Source organism: Petromyzon marinus, chromosome 44, assembly GCF_048934315.1.
Source record: "Petromyzon marinus isolate PM22_M1 ecotype Great Lakes invasive population chromosome 44, UKy_Petmar_22M1.pri1.0, whole genome shotgun sequence".
Classification (NCBI taxonomy): Eukaryota; Metazoa; Chordata; class Hyperoartia; order Petromyzontiformes; family Petromyzontidae; genus Petromyzon; species Petromyzon marinus.
The window spans coordinates 9,079,699-9,095,136 of NC_133710.1; positions in this window are offsets into that span (position 1 = coordinate 9,079,699).

Sequence of the window (15,438 nt, forward strand, 5' to 3'; positions counted from 1 at the left end):
TCGCGATTGCCCCGTTCGACCTCCGAATTTCGTTCGGTTTCCGGGGCAAAAAAATGTTGGGAAATATCGTTCTAGCAGCGATTTGTTCGAGTTCTGGCGCGTTCGATCTCCGAGGCTCCACTGTATCTTGATCTGAAGCTTTCGTGACTGCATCAATCCATACTCTTTGGTTCTTTCGGTGAAGTCACGTAGGTATAAAATAAAATAAATCACGACGTTTCGGGCGCAACACAAGCGTCCATCATCACCTGATGATTTATTTTAGTTTATAGCTACGTGACTTTACCGAAAGAACCAAAGAGTATTGTAGTAGTAATTCCACGAACCCCCTGTAACCCCTTATTCCCTCCTACACGGAAGAACGCTATGGGAATTTAACGTTAAGTAATTTAGATCATTAACACAGTGTTACTAGATTGGGTGAATAAGTGGGGGGGACAGTGCAGGAATGTGAGGCCCTGTTAATTCAGTTAAAAATTTTAAGGAAATGTAAAGTCAAAGTGATGTCTTGCTCCTATAAGCGTGAAGGCGATGTTAATCTGTTTATAGGCTTGGGACGGTGATTGAAATTCCACATTACTATGGCAGGGGGCGAGTCTTTGATACAATGCTTACTACCGACGACTTGCTCAGAAAATGGTACTCGATAAAACATTCAACGACACGGTAACCAACACACTAGCTCTACAACGGCCCTCACGGACAATTGGAGTTGCGGGTATTAGGTGGACGAAATAAATGTAATCTTCATCATGTTTTTGTGCTGTTGTTCCTCGGCAATGCATTGAGAATCTTGAAACGATTGTCACAACACAATGATCAAATGAGTGCCCTGCCAATATGCGGTAAACCAACAGTGCTTGTGCTATGGAAGGGCTGGCCCCCACCATATGAATGTAGAATTTCCACAAATGGCTCAAGGCCACCATAGGCAATGAGCGTGAGACAGACACTGTCTTCTGTTTTTTAATCTCTTGAAATGTCAAAACGTCCGAAAGTAGAACCCGTTTGAAAATAAGCCTTGAGACTCAGATGTGTTCCTTTGTGTAAACGTGGGATTTCATTCAACCCTTTACAATAACCTGTCCTTGGGAAAATTTAACGATAAATCCATCTCAGGGCAATTGTGCACCGTGTAAACACGGGCTAAAGGTCAAGGCGCATCCCTGCAATGCCTTGCTCACGCCACTGCTGGCGAAGGGCCTCCACTAGAGGGAACTACAGGAAGCCCCCTCGGGAGAATAGTTGAGCCGACTTTGCCACACTGGCCAGAAGTCTTGAAAGAGGTTGGAGTACAGACACTTGACCCCGCCACACGTGACCTGCCGATTGACTCGCTGTGGTGGACACATTTACAATGCTGGGTGGACAGAGGCGAGGAAATTAAAGAAACTCGCCATCCTCACAAGCAGCTTGTGGCTGCCCATCGAACAAAGTGGGTCACCGCATCGCGCACTTTCAGATGCGCTTCTGCGGCCGTCTGGAACGCTCTTCCCTTCCGATATCAGGAAGATGCTGGAGCTATGTACGTTTAAATCAAGAATAAAAACGCATTTATTAAGGGCTGCTTTTCGTGTTTAGCTCGTTGTCCTTCCTCCGCACCTCCGATTAGAACGGTTGGCTACGTATGGCGCGAAAGAAGTTCAGCATTAATTCATACATACAAACCTGCTGCATTGCTTCAACTGGCTTACTGGGAGATCGAACAGGAAGCCTCTGTGCTAACCATGACACCACGACAGCATCCGACTAATATTCGTGCTAGGCAATAAATCAGGGATTTCATAATGCAGCCAGCAGTTAGGCGACGGCAATTACGTGACCCTACAAACATTGGACGTGTCAAACTACTGCGCTGTGTACGTGTGTGTGTAACCATCGCAGCGCATCAACTTTTCACATTTGCGTAAAACAAGGATATTGTGGCGTGTAAATTTTATGTAACGATGTGCAGCGGGACATATGGCTTATACAGTCAGTTTGAGAAACACCTTTCACACAAAGCCCTGAAAAACGCATGTGTGTGTGTGTGAACGGTAATGACAACCACATAACGCTCTCGATATTGGTAATTCGACGAAAAAGAACCGTAGCAGACCCAAATGAAAAATGCAAGAAATTACCCGAGCAATTCCCTCAATTACCAAAAGCATAAGCTTGTACATTTATTACAAAAGAGAAGTAATCATATATGTTCATTATATCAGTATGGCTCACGGTACAGTCATCATAATCGTCGTCGTGGTGATGCCAGACAGTGTTTTGTGGTGCCCTAGCCCAGAGGGATTCCACCCGGCTCATCTGGCATAAGGCACATCTAGCCACAGAAAGTGTTCAGGAGGGGATATTTAATTAACTCTCGGCGTATTATACACGGCATTTCAACAGAGTAATTGTGATGAAGACGCGAGTACAGTATTTAAATACCACGCAGCTGGGCTTTAAAAAACAATATTTAAAAAAATGGAGATGCGCTGCGTTAAATGTGTCGAATTCCTCTACCCGATCTCAGATTGTCTCTCCAGATGGCGGCGGGTCCCTGGTTGCAAACTCAGCGGTGAACATTTGCTTAAATTGTCTCTGCCAAGTGGCCTTTTGGTGGCAGCTGGCCAACGTAAAAGAAAAGCACTCGGCATTAATGGGCAAGCCGCTCCAAATGTCGTCCTTATACCTGCACGTTCAGAACAATTTCAACATTGTTGTTGCTTTTTGAACTCTGAAGAGTGTGGATTGTACTGGACATCTGTAACATACCTCGTCGGGTTTCTCCCGCAGTCTAAATACACAACATCCGATTCTGATTATAATTTTGTTTGTGAATCTATTGCACATCAATGGATCTCCTCCCTGTGATATATATTGTAAAAAAAAAACTCAACACTCTAATAATAGGGGTTTTCCCCCCTTGTTTATGGCAACAAAACTGAAACCTTTTTACAAGGATTCATGTCTGCATTAACCACAATACCTGCAGTCAAAATGCAAACAAAAAACATACTATGATAATATATGCATTGTCCTTGAAACTGATTGGTCCACACCAAAGGACGGCTTTCTTTTGAGCCTCGACCCAATTGGTGCACGACCAGATGACGCCAAAAGGCGTTGTTTGCATTTTGACTGCAGGTATTGTGGTTAATGCAGACAGGAATCCATGTAAAAAGGTTTCAGTTTTGTTTCCAGAAAAAAGGGGAAAAACCCTATTATTATATTTTGGTACTGGCAAAGGAGGTCTAATGATGTAGATGCTCAACACACACTCGTCAACAACGCTGCCTTAAAAGGAAAGTATATAATTTAACCGGCGACGTTTCAGGCAATGGCCCTTCTTCATAGCACATACACGTGCAGGCCTTTTTTCAGCTTTTATTACTCGTATGTACATGAATTAAGGTCTTCCAGAAATCTTTTATTTAATCATTAAAGTAACAGACAGCAACATTGCTTGGAGAAAATTATAGAACACAATTCACAGTTCGTTGCCCAATGAAATGCAAGTCGTTTTGGTCATGCAGATTGCTTGACCATACCTCACCGCGCTGGTTCTGGCGGGTCAATGAATGGGGCAGGGCCCAGGACGGGTTCAGCTATCGCTCGTGTAGGTGACGTTTCGGGCAACCGGTCTTCTTCATAGCACATGGATCTTGTTGCACGTTGGAGGAAAATTAGAGTAGCTGGAACAAAAATCCCACGGATATAATCGGATAAAAATCCATATCCTCTGGTCAGCAACTGCTCATTGACGAGCATTCCGTACAGGCCACCAACCTACTTTCGGTACTACCGTCTGCTGCCTAACTCCTACCCCAAACACGTGATGATCCCAAACCCACCACTAAATGAAACGCCACCTTAAATATCGATGCAAACCCCAGCTCCTGACAGCCACGTAGTCTATAAACTAAAAGCATTTTTTTTATTTCACCAGATGAGACCCACTGAGATATATAGATTTTTTTTTGTCAGAAGTGGCCTGGTCACAAATGGTAGCTCAACAAAGTAGCTTATTGCGTGGAAATTTATAGCAGGAGCCAAATACTCTAAACGCATGTTGATTCAAAATGTGGAGGGAAAAACTGGAGGACCCGGATAAAAATCCACGCGACCACGGGGAGAACATGCAAACTTCAAATATACAGCATGCGTCGGGGTCGGAATCGAACCCACAACGTCCCGTATACCAGGCGAGTAGTTAACATCTCCTAGCCACCGTCTGTAATACCACCCAGCCGTCCATGCTGTCAACGCCCTGCCTCTGGTCATGCCCAACAGGCGCATGACCTTTTTCTCTGACTGCTGACTGCCTCTATCTGTATCAGTAAATATGTCCACTGTTTCTGTATGCTCTTGGGATGCAGTCTCATTGATGGGTGAAGTAGATCCAATTTATATTTTTGTATTGTAACCAAACATTGGCAGTCACCAGGACAGTGACATTTTGAAATATACCTATTTCAAATGAGAAAACGGGCGAATTTGTGTCTTTTCGTTTACGTAAAGTCAGAAAAAAACAACACTTCTTTCAAAATGTTTCTTGCCGTTGGTTTTTCACACCTGATGATGACCGTTTGCGTTATGGTCGAAACGTCGTGAGAATTTTTATTGTTTTATATATATTTTGTTATTTTATTGTTTCCCTTCAACGTGACTTTACCGAAAGAGCTAAGAATATTGGCAATCACCTCACCATTGTAGATGCATCATACAAGTGCACTGCGACCCGGGCGATTTGTTAGGAGTTACATTATGGGCACCCTTCATGAGATCACTGCGACATTACCCTCCTATCTTTTAACACGTCCATGCAACTACGAGAGCGCTTTGTTTCTATGTTGTACATAAAACCTCTTTTATTTTGGCTCCGTACATAGCCAACCGTGCCAATCGGAGGTGCCCGGGAAACGACAACGAAACGAAACACAGTGGAAGGGGGTGGAGGGGGGTGGGGTAACTGCGTGGCCTTGTCACCGACGGATGCAGGGATGTGCAACTGCCATTGAGGTTCATCTCGGCCGCGAGCCTCTCCGCATCATCGTCGGCATCTGATCCGTGGCGTTCATGGACGGTTAACCTCGCGGCTTTCATCGCTTCACCGCCCCCCACCCCCAACTCCTCCCCGAAGCGGCAACTGTCGCAGTTGGCGCGGAGTCATCGCCAGTGCTGTTAGCGAGTCGCACAACCTGTGAGGGCCGGCACGGCAGACGAAGCGGGTGGTGGGTGGCCCCAGCTAACCACGTCCGGCACAGCATTTATCTCCACACTGGCGATGTTTACGCACCGCACCAGGTACTCATTTGAAGTTGAGTTGGCCTAGGGCAGGGGTGGGGAACCTTTTTTTTTTCTGCCAAGGGCCATACAAAATTATCAACTTAAAAATTAGCCCGTTATATTTGGTCAAACATGTAATTAACTCGCCCCTAATGCGATGTCTGGAACTGCTTCTCTATGGCGAGGCGTGTGATGATGTTAGCTGGTATTGACGATGTCGCTACTCGCAACTGATTTTCCAGGTTTGCTCCGAGATTTTTTGAATTTCGAGTCCCGCCTGCGGTTGCCTTGGCAGGGCCAGAGACCAAATGATTTCGCGGGGCCTCATACGGCCCGCGGGCCGGACGTTCCCCACCCCTGGCCTAGGGGAATCGAACTGTGGTAAAAAGGCGCACTAACAACTACACTACCGCTCCTCCTGTGCTCCCCACACAAAGATAACATCGCCACTGGGGAGACAAAGGTGGTCGGGCGTGGTGCTGCCCACCCATCACGCAAGCTCCGCGCGTCCTCGCAGCGGCTTTTGTCTGACCATCGAACAAAAACGGCCACAGCATCACTCGCTCTCAGACGCGCTTCTACGACCGTCTGGAACGCTCTTCCTACCCATATCAGGATGCCACTTGGAGCCGTGCGCTTTTACACCGTCTAGCTTGACAAACTAATTCTTTTAGAACGACCTTTTTTGATGCGTTTATTTTGTTGTCCTTCCCCCGCAGCTCCGACGAGCACGGTTGGCTTACGTGCGGTGTGAAAGAAGTTCACCGCACGCACGCGTTGCTGTTGGCGGTCTTGCCGTGCCCGCTGCCACCACCCCTCCGAATCTCAGAGCTCTCTCTCTCTCTGAGGTGTGGGCAGCACCTTGAAGCCCACCCAAGCCTGGGCACGAACACAAACAATGAACTTGCAGGTGGGTGCACAGTGCCACAAAGGCCCTTTGGGGCCGTCCATAAATGACGTCACGCACCTGGGGGGAGGGGGGGCGGGGTCAGACATTTGTGACGATGTGTGACGAGGGGGCGGGGAGGTTTGAGAAATGTGACGTCACGTCAAAATACGCAACCTTAAATAAATATAGACAACACGTTCTACTTAATTAAATAGACGTTTTAATAAATGTTTTCTCCTACAACATCAGTGCAGCGCCACATTAAATACGCACTACAATGGCAATAGTTTAAAGCGATTTGAAGCATTTTTTTTGGGGGGGGGCAGAGCTTTGTGACGTCATATTTGAAGGGGGGTCTGACTTTTTGTGACGCCGTGTGATGAGGGGGGGGTCAAAAATCGTCCAAAATAGCGTGACGTCATTTATGGACGGCCCCTTTGTTATGCCATTAAACATGCGGTGCACTCCCTGTGAACGTTTCCCGAATTTACTCAAGCTCATTATTCTCTCCGCTTTAGATTTGTTTTTAAACAATCCCAGTTACATTACAAGCGTTCTATCTGGATGATGCCATGAGATTGAGGAACATCTGTTCGGAATGGCTAAAGGTAGCGATGCACAGACCATGGAAGATGACGTAAGAGAACTGCTAAAGAAGGACACCTCAATATGTTTTAAACGCCGCGCAAGGGGTGTTCATCGCATACCCCAACACTAAATTGTTTTTTTCTTATTGATTCTCAGAGCTGAAATTGAGCTAACTAAAGAGAAAATCAAAATTTAATATCGCGGATTTGTGTGTGTGTGTGCAGTCATTGGGTGTCTGAGAAACGATCAGCCCAGATTCAAACTACGGGTAGTCCTTGATTTACGAACGTTTTTAAGACCCGTTCGTAGGTCGAACGGTGCGTATGTCGGAACACAGTCATCTACTGTACATTTGAATGCAAAAAAACATAAAAAACAAAGATCCCCCGTATAGCCTGAACAAACTGTCGGGGCAAGTGCTGTTAGCGAGCACCTATGAAGGCCGAAACGGCACACAAAAGGGTTGGTAGCCAGCACCACGCCCGGCCGCCTTTGTCTCCCTAGTGGTAACGTTTACACACCGCACCAGGTACACATTTGAGGCTGAGCCGACCTAGGGGAGACCCATGACCGGTTCAGATAACACCATGTAACACAATTTTTGTTCCTGGGTAGTAAGCGTTATTTCCTAATTGCTTATGACCAAAAAGTATAGAAAATGGCTATTATTCCTCACAAACTTTGCTCTTGTGACCAGGACAGTGATATTTTGAAATATACCTATTTCCAATGAGAAAACGGGCGAAGTTGTGTCTTTTCGTTTACGTAAAGTCAGAAAAAAACAACATGAATCACAGAGAACTCGGTCCGCTGTGGCCAGTCCCGCCTGTGGTAGCGCGCCTTGGTGAGACCAAGATCTCTGATCAAGTCGTTGAGGTCTTTTTGGTTGGGGTAGTATGGGTTTCTCTCCTCAGCTCCACCTCTGAAATTGTCATCTGGATCTACAACGTCTTCCTCGCTCTCTGACTTTCTGCTCTCTTCTAAAGACGGCTTTAAGTTTGTTCGTTTCTTTATTGAAAGTTAATCTAATAAATAATCTACTGTTACATATACCTGTCAACCCTATTCTTTCTTGACTTAAAGCTTTCGTGACTGCAGGAATTTATATTCTTTGGGTCTTTCGGTAAAGTCACGTAGATGGGTTGAAAGAAAATAACAGAAAAACTACGACGTTTCGATCACAACACAAGCGATGGTCATCTGTCGAAACGTCGTAGTTTTTTTGTTATTTCCTTTCAACCTACCTACGTGACTTTACCGAAAGACCCAAAGAATATAACCATAACCCTATTATTGTACAGGGAACTTGAGCTTTTCAGGTCCATACGGCGTACAGCCGTTTTAATACGGGCAAAAAAATGTATATTTGTTTGCGTTTCTCCCTTGTGATGGGACTGTAGGATGGACGTTGAGATTTATAAGGGCACGTGGTGACCAATAAGGTCTGAATTGCTCTGTAATAAGGTAGGGCACTGATAAGGGGTTGACAGCCATGCTGTTACAAATTAAATCATTCCACGCTGCACGCACCCGATGCCTATTAAACACGTCCCAACTGACGCACTGAGCAATTAACCATTTAGACTTTTGTGTGTGCCTTGTAACATAGTGGACGTATACACGCACACGCAGAGACTCATTTACACGTACCAATACATCATGCGTCAACACAAGCGTAAACCAAAAAAAAGCTGAAACATTGAGACGTATACCATCTCCGCACACACTGTTGCTGTGGTGTAATCGTTAACAGAATAGATTTGCAATTCGGAGGTCGCAGAGTTCAATTCTATCTCGCGGGTCAAGCGTTGAATCAATGGGTGCATGTTTCTTAAATACCCTCGCCTCTGTCCACCCAGCAGTGTAATAAATTGGGTATACCCGAGTCAGTCGACCGCCAATGTACACAGTATGTGTGGTGGGTTAAAACTATTTAAAAAACTTAATTGTATTTTAGATTTTACCACCAGGTACAGTAAGGCCCACTGAGCTATGTAGCTCTTTTTTTTCAGAAGCGACCTTGCCACAAATGATAGCTCAACGAAGTAGCTTATCATCGTGTGGAAGGAAATGTATAGCAGCCAAATACTCTAAACGCGTGATGGTGATTCTAAATGTGTGTGGGGGGGGGGGGGAGACTGGAGGATCCGGAGAAAAATCCACGCGGCCACGGGGAGAGAGACACCGCACACTCCAAATACACCACAGCAGGCGTCAGGGTCTGGATCGAACCCACAACCTCCTGTATACCAGGCGAGATAGTTAACAACTCCTAGCCACCGTGGCGTGTGTAAAGTGTGGATACTCCCACCACACCTCTTCCGAGGTGTCTGGCTAAAAATGAAAATACCAAATAGAAAGCGGTGCCAACCCCGGGCAATAGCAGCCCTGCGCCTTTACCTTATTTCCCCACAAAGCTGACAACATAGCCTCCCCACCTCCGGGTCCGATGGCCTCATTGTTTTGCTCCTGACAGATGATGAATAGATGGGGGGGGGGGTGGGGGGAGATGATAAACAAAATCGTAAAAAAATCCCACGGTCTTCCCCCTTTCCCCCTCTCACCTCCCAACCTCAGCCACCGCCAGAGAAAGAGAAAACAAAGCACATCCCTACTCCATATCTCACCATTTACATTTGATCGGGGTGAACCCACGGTGCAAAGAAGGGTCAGCCAAAAATGTGTTAGGCAACTGGGGGGGGGGGGGGGGGCCTGGCACAGTGAGCCCGTGGGAGGTGAATGGTGGTGGTGGTGGTGGATCGAGATGGGGGGGGGGGGGTCCCAGCTAGGGCTCAGAGGCGTCACGCTGGGGACGTCGATTCTCCCCACGTGACGCGAGCGCCTGCCACGATGCGACGGTGAGATTGGAAACGAAGGAGAAGAAACGACATGCATTTAAAATATTATTCTGCTCCTGAGGTGACTCTCTCGGGCGTTTAATTCAGCGGAGAAGGGCGGGCGGGCGGGCGGGCGGGCGGGCAGTGATGATGGAAAAGAAAAAAAATCTGGAGAAACGAACGGGGATACTTTTTTAAAAGATTCCGCCGGCGTCGCTTTAATTTCGCCGCAGCGTCGGCGGCGCTTCCCGCCCGCCGAAGGTTTATTAAAAATCTGTGGCGTTCGATGAGAACGGTGCACGCTGGGAGGTTATTGGCGGGCACGGTGGAAATTTAAATGAAATCGATGATCCACGTGGCGCCAGGCGTGAGGCTCCGTCGGATGTTCTCTCCGCGTCCCGAGTGAAACCCACAGAAGATCGCGTGGGCCGCTCACGGTTCGGGAACGGACGAACAAGCGGCGCTCGCGACTCGCCGTGGATTTCGAGAAAAAATCGTTCCACACCCACACGCGTAAGAACGGGGTAAATTGTTGTAATGAAACGTAACAGCGCTTTATCGATCCACTGCTGGATGGAGGTCTCCCCACACCGTGGTCGCTGTTGGGATGAATTGATCATGCTCCATCACGGTGGCTAGTGCGAGTTGTTCGTGGGGAACACGGACACAAGGGCATAGTAGTGCTGCACAACGATGGCTTTTGCTGCACTGCTGTCCACGGTGTTGCTCCACTGCAGCCTATAACACCTGTTATGCACGCCAATCGACGTGCTGTCCCGGGTCAGATACGCTTAGCTTCCGAGATCTGACGAGTTCAAGTGGTAGAAAGAAAGGTGTAAGAACAGGAGGGCAATGTTCCGTGTGCAGGATGCCATAATTAGCAACAGCCTTCCATTACAATCTACAACTGAATAATGTATTCCTGTTATTTTAGGGGGGGGGGGGGTATCTGTAAGGGGATCACCTCCGTATCGCTACAGCAGAATGCGTGATTTTGTAAATGTGTGATACAAGCGTGTGTGTATGTGCGTCCGCACGCACACACACGTTACACGCAAACCAAACCAAAGAATAATTCAGAACGCCTTCAATATTTACGCGGAATACACAAAGAGCATACGGCATATATGTATATAATTCCGAGCGTGGACAGCTCAGTAATGTGTGGTCAGCTGGAGAGATTTACACAACAAGTAAATGCAAAGTTTCACGGAACCGTAGTTGCGCCGATGCGAATATTGGCGGAGAATTTAATATATATCAACTGCAGCGATGATCTGGCTGAGACGGATACTGAGGAGTGTCTCGGCTGGGGACGAATACGAACTCGAGCACAACTGGGACAAGAGGTGACGGTGGGGGGGAATATTTGAGACAACGGCACGGGTGGTTTGGACACGTGGCCTATAGAATACCAGACGTGTGCATGTGTGTGTTGAACTTCTTTTGCACCGTACGTAGCCAACCGTGTGAATCCGAGGTGCGGGTGGTGGAGCTGCTAAGAAGTGCTTGCCCAGTCCAGACGTGTAGCGCTGCACGTACAAAGCACACGGGGCGAGGAATAGAGCGAAGGGGCCTTCAAGATTTGAATGACTACGGCGAAACTTCCCTCGAACCAAAAAAAGGGGCGACGGGGCAGAGGAGTCCGTGAAGCTGCTGCAAGACTGACAGAGGGGCGGAGAGGGATTCCATCCGGCCCATCGTCTCCACGAGAAGATGGAAGGGAACTAAAGAGGAAATGAGTGTATATCTTTAACCAGGTAAGAGCTTTTTACCTTCAGATTTGTACGAACAATTGTCTAATCCTGCTCCAGTGAAACGCGCATGCGCGCATCAATCACCCTTTCAGTATTCTTCATTTTGCAACAGTCCCATTGTGCCACTGTCAAACCTCAAAAATGGCCCTTCACATTTCGATAAGACAGGCCACGTATAAACTCCTCGTGTGCATTCACGAGTGTTCAAACGCTGGTGGCTCATCATTCAGGCTACGATGGCTGTACACGGAGATCGGAAGAACCACAGTGTTCTTGGAAATCGTGAATTTAAATGAGTCGAGCTTAGTACCTCGGCTTCCTCGCCACTACAATAGTTAAGATTTCTATTTTTGGTGTTGGGCCACATCATTATTTTATCCCAAAAAAGTTTCGGTGGAGGTGTGATGACTAAAAAAAATTGGCATAAAAACCACTACGTGTTTTAAATGACCTGGTTTGATGTCGGAAATGTTCTAGAAAGTGTGAATCACTTGTTAGGATTTTACGATTTAAAAATGCAAATTTTAAGTCGTATTCTCATTAATTATGTGTTTATTAGTCTCCTATTTTAATTGCGCTTTTTAATGTATGTAATTGTTGCTCAAGGGATAGGCCAAGAAATATCAAAGTCTGTGCTCTCTGGTTGCCTGGGTGAGAAGTGGTGGAGCCTCTGCGATGTACACGTGGCCTCACCCAAACACAAAACAAATGGATCATTGAATATAGTCTCAAATAAAAATTTAGAAATGTCCATAGAAGCACCCACGTATGAAAGACGCCGTACCACCAGATTGCGCACAAACCTGTCAAGTCGTGCCACCCTCCCCACCGCCAGTTGCAAGAACGTTGCTCTCTGGACAGAAGCTCCCTTCTTCACTCTGCTGTCCGGATATGGAGCTGCCTCCCTGATTAGGACAATGTCGGCAAAATCGCTGATTCTGGTCTTCAGGCTTTCAAATACCGAGCACATGGACATATTTGAGCTGCAGTGAACTCAATGATTATGCCGATTAGACGTCTGATATGGCTGTCGTTCAAAATTGCACCCGGTTAAAAAAGCGCGCATTCGATTAGGAGGCACTTCCTCTATTTTATTTTCAAAAATGCCCAACGACATCATGCCGACGAAAAATAAAATACCGATCTGTGCTGTCAGCATGTCACGTGGGGAGGTGGCAAGGGCGGGGGAGGGGTGTTGCTGGTCTCAAAGCACTTGCCCCAAAATTCTGTTGAGGCTATAAGGTGATCTTTGTCTTTGGTGCTGCTTTCATGGTGGGCGTGGGATGAAAACCGAGCTGCACACATGTTATTTCCGCTTTCTGACCCAAAAATAAAACATGAATCTGAACTATTAACTTTCTTTTTATTTCTCCAGGTAAAGCCACCTGAGCTATTTCGCTATTTTTCAGAAATGAACTGGCCGCAAATGATAGCTCAAACAAAGTGGATTATCATTCGGAAATGTAAAGCAGCCAAATACTCTAAAGGCATGCTTCTAAATGTGGAGGGACAAAAACAGAGCACCCGGGGGAAAAAAAAAACACGTTGCCACAGACAGAGAGGCATGCAAACTCCAAATATACAGCAAACGTCAGGGTCGGGATCGAACTCACGACCTCCTGTAAACCAGGCGAGGCAGTTAACATCTCACCACAGTGGCGAATCCGTTAAAGGGACCCAAGAAAGTGATAGTGTTCGAGCAGAGGATGCCCCGCACAATGCAACCTGGTTTGCGCGCAAAGTCTGAACGAGCCACACGACCCGGCTCCCCGTGCGAAGCGAGACCCTCCCCACGCCTTTGTACGGCGCTTTGCGCGCCTCCGATGAGCACCGGTGGCTAAGTACGGTGCGAAAGAAGTTCAACTTACGACGCTGCTTTCTCTCGCATCGGATAGCTCTCATTCAATAAATGATTGATTTATTTGTATTTTTTTTTTACAGATCAGACCCGTGTGTATGTGTACCTCTCTCTCTCTCAACGATTGCAATCGGTCTCGCCAATGTTACAGCGCCTATCTGCGACGGCGTTTTGTGTGATTAATGACACCGCACAGCAGCGCCTGTGAATGCAAATCTAATAGATGGGGGCGGGGGGGTGTTGTGGAAAATAAAATATAAGGAACAACAAATAGCCACAAACACTTTTTTGCCTGTAATATATTGTTATGTATACACAAGATAATAACAAAGACGGGCGTTAAGATTGTGTCACTATGTGTTAGTATTAAGAAGGAATTTATGTACTAGTGCAATTTGTACTTCCATGCTTTATTCTATATTTAGTTGTATGTATTGGTGTCTCGCTTAACTTTTATCTATCTCGCTCGAGTATTCTTTGATGTATTATTTTGTAGATGAAATACTAAAGTTGCTGGCCCCGTGCTCCAGCTGCATGACATCTGTGAAAAAGCCCTTCACATCTCAACAGCTTCCTCATCCAATACAAATAGAAATTCCGATTTTGAGGTCTCAGTCGTCTACTTGTGCACGTGTTGATCATTTCACGAATAATTTGATTTTTTTTTAAACGTAGCCAGTTCTCGTGCGAATGTGTACCAATCAATCGGTCGCTCACAATGGAAGGACCCCCAACTGGAGCGTTGAAAATTTGTGTCAGAAATCAGAAGAGAAATCCGATGAGCTATGAAGCTCTTTTTTTCCACAGACGTCCAGTAGGAGCACGGAGGTCCGAAAGGTCTCGTCCCCCGCCCGCTCACTTTGGAAACCCTTATAAGCAGTTGCATTTAGAAGCTTGCCCCCTCTTTTCTCTCCGCCTGATGAGGACCGCTTGTGTTGCGATCGAAACATCGTGATGAAGACCACATCATGATGAAGACCGCTTGTGTTGCGATCGAAACGTCATGATGAAGACAACATCATGATGAAGACCGCTTGTGTTGCGATCGAAAAGTCCGGGGGGGTTTTTTGCTTTTATTATTTTCAAATTACTTTAATTTTCAATTTTATTTTACTATTTAAATTTGTTTGTGTTTTTTTGCTTTTATTATTTTAAATTTATTTTCAAAGATAAATTTATTTTAATTATTTTTTTATTTTCTATCTACGTGACTTTACCGAAAGAACCAATAATATGAAAACGGACAAAGAGTGAAAATCCACTCACTGCTCGTGGATGAGGGCCTGGGATATTTTTTGCCATACTTCACCACGCTCGTCAGTGTGGGTTGGTGCGGGGGAGATGCAGAAGGATGATGGATTTCACCGTGCTCCCTGCAACACCGAGAGACCACCTGCCTCTTAGACACTGTGGCTGTGGTCACCCATCCAAGCAGTATCCAGGCACAAACCTGCTTGGCTTTCGAGAACCGAGGAGAGCATACGAAGTCAAGGTGATTTTACCGCATGATTTTAAGGTGCTCCCTCCCCCCCCCCCCCCAACTGTATTAAATTTGCCCTATCCGTGTCGTGTCACGAAGCCTATACATTTCCATTGCAAACTCGCAATGGTGTTATAGAATAGCCCCCGGGGAAGATTGCTGTTGCTATTTCATATTTTTATTTTACCAGGTAAGGCCCCGCTGAGCTCTACAGCTCTTTTTCAGAAGCGACCTGGCTCTCAACAAAGGACAGCTGAACGAAGTGGCGCATCGTGGGGACATTTCTACGAGCCAAATACTCTCAACGCGTGGTGATGTTGATTCTAAATGTGGATGGAAACCCGGAGGACCTGGAGAAAAATCCACACGAGTGGAGAAGATGCAAACTCCACATATAGTGCAGCCATCAGGGTCGGAATCGAACCCACGAACTCCTGCACACCGGGCGATGTAGTTAACATCTTTACACCCGACCGAAAATAATAATAATAATTACATTTTACACAGCGTCAATTATGCAATTGCATTCGACAACGCTGCAACCTCAATTAGCCGGTCCCTTTCACAGATGATACAAAAACAAAAAAAATAACCCACTTACTTAGCAAATAGAAAACACATTCAAGATCAATACATTAATAAGGGGGGGGGGGGGATATGCACGTAATAAGAAAATGATCATCACAAAGAATATAAATGAAAATAAATCCGACGCCTTCACAAAACTGGTCCCGAGGTCCCTTGAAATGCTGTGTCTGTCT